Consider the following 5,000-nt stretch of genomic DNA (forward strand, 5'->3'; position numbering starts at 1 on the left):
GGGAGGAGATAAAGTGAGAGTTAGAAAGTACAGTGAAGAGAGTATTAACTTTTTATTTAGGATTGGTCTTGAGGAGAAGGAAGTCGAAGTGAATAATGGAAGTGTGTAAAGTGAAGAGGAAGTGATAAAGGGAGCTGGAGGGATAGTGGAAATGAAATTTGCGAGGAGATAAGGTGATAGAAGGAAAGCTGAGAAAGGTGGAGAAAGGAGAAAAGATAAGTTGTAAGACCAGGAGAAAGAAGTCAGAGAATAGTTTGCATGTGCGCCCTTAGTAGCTGAACAAAGCCCCGGGTCAACCCCTCGGGAGGCAGCCAGAAACCAGAACACCTAGCAGGCTATTTTTTAAGGATTTTTTTTTTTTCGGTTTTCACATTCTTCAGCTCTGCCCACGCTGCATTTCGCCGATCTCGCACGTCACCTCTCACTGAAATGCATGATGTGCCGTGCTTGACGTTGAAGTGGAGCCCTGTGGGTTAGCTTGTAGTCTGGGTTAAAAGGTGTTGAACTTAAACTTGCAGGTCCTCTTGAGATTTCCTTCTTCATTCTTGATTTAGTCTTCTCTTCATGGTTGCCTCCTTACGTGATCATCGGTCTCCTGTACCTGATGCCGTGAATATGGCCTCAACTTCTTCAATGCCATTGATTCTGCTGAGGCTTTTGGGCCACCAGGCATGTGTGCCTTCTGGACGAACGTTGAGGCGATTGTAGAGCTCCTCATCCTCATCTTGGATTCTTGTCCATCTTCTTCTGGCTTGATGGTGGAGTCTCTTGTTGATTGCCTCGATCCTTAGTCTTTCATGGATCTCTCGTGCAGTGACTACTTCAGGAAAGCGAATATTCAGAATCCATTTGCCTGCCTGGTTCTGAATAGTCTGTAGCTTCATCATCTGCCTTCTGGAAATGGTGTGAGTAGGCACTGGCGGGTATTCCATGATGGGCCGCACTAGGGCTTTATAAATGTAGAGCTTGGTTTCAGTACTCAGTGTCTGGAACCTTCTGATCTTGTTCAGCTGATGTTTATCTTTGATTTCATTTATATGAGGGACAATTCCTCTTCTGCTAATTGTTAGCCCTAGTATCTTTCCTTTGTCACAGTAGTCCACTGCTTCCTCGTCCACTATCAGATCTGCTGTCTTGAACTTGGCCACAGGAATGACTTGGAATTTTCTCATGTTGGTTGAGATCTTCCACTGTCTTTCGTATCGATTGATGGTCTCTATGGCTCTGGCAGTTCTGAGTGCCATCATCTCGATCGATCTCCCTTCGTATTTGATTATCTGAGTGATGTCGTCGGCATACATATAGTGATTGCTGCCATGTGATGGTTCAGGCAGGTCTGCTGTATAGATTGTGAACAGTGTCGGTGAGAGGCAGCTTCCCTGTGGAACTCCACTCATGAGGGGAATTGCTTCGCCGACTGTGTTGCCGACGCCTATTCTTGCACTTCGACTTTCAACAAAGTCACATAAGAGCTTCGTCAAAGACGTCGGGAGGTTAAGCCTGATGATCTTAAGTTTCAGGCCTGTGTGCCAAACTTTGTCGAAGGCTTTGGCCACATCTCTCAGAACCACATTGACTTGGTTCCTTTCGCTCATGGCATTGGCGATTTCTTCATATATGATTGCAATGGCTGTTGATGTTCCTCTACCTGGTCTGAAGCCATGTTGCCTGGGATTTTGCAGATCATTAATCTCCAGGTGATTTCGCAATCTTATGTTCAATATCTTTTCAAAGACTTTGCCTGGGACTTCCAGCAGAGATATTGGTCTGTAATTCTCCACTTTTCTTGGATTTTTCCCAGCTTTTGGTATCATCCTGACTCTTGCTTCCTTGAAGTGGTCAGGGAAGTAGCCAGCAGTGAGAGAGGCATTATATATGTTTGCCAGTCTCAGCAACATCTTGTTTGGAAGATTCTGCAGGATTGTTTTGTTGATCCTGCTTTTGCCTGGAGCAGTTCTATTCTTGAAACTCTGAATAGTTCTTTTGACATCTGTGGGGTTGATCTTGGTCATTAGTGGATCTGTGGGATCCAGTCTAGTGAAGTCAGAAGCAGCTTCTGGATATAGGAGGTGGATGTGCCTTCCTATTTCCTCTATGATGGTCTCCTCGAAATCACTGTCAAAGTTTTCTTCTTCTTCTTCAGTAATTCGGAAACAATTTCTCCAGTAATTTCTGAACAGGATTTCTTGTTCTTCTTCTTCATGAATCTTCTCATCCTGTTCGTTGAGGAGGTAGCTACTTCTGCTTTCACTTCTTCCCATCAGTTTTTTTATTCCTGACCAGAAGGACTGTGGATCTTTTCGGTCCCATTCCACTTTTCTAACAAGTTCTTCCCACTTGTCATTCGCTGCTCTCCTCCACTGGTTAGAGAGTTCTCTTTGCAAGCTTCTGTATCTTGCTCTCAGGTCTTGTGTCCATCCATGAATCCCTGCATAGTGTTGCAGGTGATTCGACTGTATATTTAGCAGTCTTACTTCAGGTGTTAGCCTTGGATGGGGGATAGTCCTGTGGTTGCTCTTGGGTACATGATGCACAAGTGCTGCTTCAACATCGCTGTACCACTTTTGGACTTCCTCATCAATCTCTTCCAATGTTGCAGTCCTCAAGTTGGCTGCAGGCTTGGACTGGAGCTCATCCTTGAATCCTCCCCAATTAGCCATTCTAAAGTTGAATCTGCTAGGCTTTTCAGTATTGGATTGGATGATATCTTGAGGATGATGGGCAGGTGGTCACTGGTGATTGCAGGGCCCGGTTCCATGATCACGTTGTGGTGGGCTTGGTTATTGCACAGTGCAATATCTGGTTTGGTTGCTGTGTTCCCTGTGATGAAAGTAGGGAAGTCTGGTCCCATGTGGATTAGATCTCCATCAGCAACCATTCTAGCAATAGCATTGCCAACCTGGTTGCCTGCTCTATTGTTTAGCATTGGATGGTTGGCATTGAGGTCTCCCACTATGTATGTGGGTAATCTTCGTCGAAGTAGACTGTACAAGTCTTGCAGTGGAACAATTGCCCTTCTTGGAGGCAGATACATTGTAGCCACTACTATTGGACCTCTGCTGGTCTCTATCTCGATTGCCAGCATTTCATCAAAGTCGTCGAGAATCTTATGTTTGATTTCTCTTCTGACTGCTATTGCTATGCCATCACTTGCTTCTCCAGTCCTGTTCCTCTGATAACATAAATAAGGGAACAGTTTCAGCCTGTCTGTGTCCTTCAAACCATGACTGTTTATCAGGACTATATCTGCATTTAGGGCTCTATACATGCCCGACAGTTCGTTCCTACGAACCATAGTCCACTTGAGGACGTTCTGCTGAACTACAGTGATTGTGTGATTCACTTAGATTTGGCTGCAGGTCCATCCTCATGCCTCTCTTGGGACTCATCATAGCCATTCCTCCTCTTCCTGTAGCTCTCAGGGTCGAGGTAAGTGATAGCCACACCAACGAGATTTAGGGAGGCTGCCCTAATTCTCCTATCGATGATACTGGAACATTCATCAGATTTCAGCTTCTGATTATTGTAGGAGTATTTCATCCTGCCATTCTTGATGTATTCTGCAACATCATCATCATCAATATTGCCGTTTGTAATGGTTTTCTCGGCAGTGTACAGGATGACTCCTACAGCTTTGCCCTTTGCTTCCCTGGCCTTCTTCACATTCTTGCACCTGTGTGGGGATGACACCCTCACATACTGGGTTACTGGTGCAGTGGGCTCTTCCAGTGGCGGCATTTCTTCTTCAAGAACTGGCAGTTCTGGCATTTCTTCTTCTTCAGGTGCTTCTGTGGTTTCTTTGGGGGTTTCTGTGGGTTCTGTAGGGAGCATAACCCTCAGGATGCCTGCCGAATTCACGTCATTTGGAAGGTCCATCTCAGGGAGATTATTTCGCCTTAAGGCTAGCTTTGCTTGTTCTGCAAAGCAGCCTGGTTGTGCAAGGTTGGCCAGGTGGGCATGCATCAAGGCAATCAGGGTCTTGACAGCCAGGTTGTTGGGCAGCTGCATGATGGGTGGCTGCGTTTCTTTAATCGCCGTTTTGGTAATTTCGGCTGTGGCTTTGGCAGTCTTTTCGATCATTTTCTCGACCTTAGCTGTAGCCTTTGCAGTGTTCTTTACTACTTCACTGAGTAGTCTGGACTCTTTCTGGGCTTGAATGTCTTGCTTCTTTTCTACTGCCTTTGTGATCTCTTTCCTTCTAATAGGGCAGCTTCCAGAGAGAGTCCTGTGTTCGCCTCCACAGTTTAGGCATTTTTTGTAGTACTTTTGCAAGCTGTGAACCGATGTCCGGTCTGACCACATTCACTGCATTTTTCGGAATTCTTCTTGGTGCATTTCCCTTTGACATGACCATATTTGTAGCAGTTCATACATTGGGTAACTCGGGTAAATCGTTCTTCTTCGATCTGTGCAGGGTTAATGCTGTAATTGAACAGAATCAGTCCTTGTTCTCTGATCTTTTTGGCTGTCTGGATATCTGGGAATCGTATCTTAACTATCCCATGTTGTGGCATTTTGTACACTTCATCGATCTGAGTATTCAGTTGCTTCGTCAATTCATCTTTAATCTCTTCGTTAGTATGGCTGGTGATGTAAGTATCAACTTTTTTCACCACAATGGTCATCTTTGCTTTAGTCTCTAGAGGCATCTGGGGGGCAAAACCTGAAGACAAGAGTACAAAAGTACAAGTCCTGCCTGTGCTGTCAGATTAATTCCTATCTCTGACAACCTCCTCTTATCTCTGAGGAGCCTAACCAGGTTGGCTATGTAGACGGTGTCTAACTAGAGTTGGCAGGAGTGTTAGAGTGGCCTGCCGCCGTTCCCTAAGCCTAACAAACGTGGCAACTTCCGAGTGTTTCCTCCTGTATCCCAACTAAGGGACCCCTTTGAGACCCCGGCCTTCGCCGGGTAAACCGCAGGGTTTGCCTTCGGAAACAAACGGTTATCCTAATGGCGAAAGTGGTGGTAAAGGACAGGGGGGGACAGGTGTGTGCCTACA

The 5,000-nt window shown here is 45.6% G+C and overlaps 2 protein-coding genes across 17 annotated transcripts in view; one reads left to right on the plus strand and one right to left on the minus strand.

Moving 5' to 3' along the window:
* LOC122246051 (uncharacterized) overlaps positions 1 to 5,000 on the minus strand; it is a 203,060-nt gene that overhangs the window by 112,016 nt on the left and 86,044 nt on the right. The gene's annotated exons all lie outside the window — the stretch shown is intronic.
* Positions 1 to 5,000, plus strand: part of LOC122246050 (uncharacterized) — an 82,680-nt gene that overhangs the window by 25,238 nt on the left and 52,442 nt on the right. The gene's annotated exons all lie outside the window — the stretch shown is intronic.

This window comes from Penaeus japonicus, unplaced genomic scaffold (genome assembly GCF_977035675.1).
Source record: "Penaeus japonicus unplaced genomic scaffold, GWHDUDI00000001_assembly GWHDUDI00000040, whole genome shotgun sequence".
In the NCBI taxonomy this organism is placed as follows: Eukaryota; Metazoa; Arthropoda; class Malacostraca; order Decapoda; family Penaeidae; genus Penaeus; species Penaeus japonicus.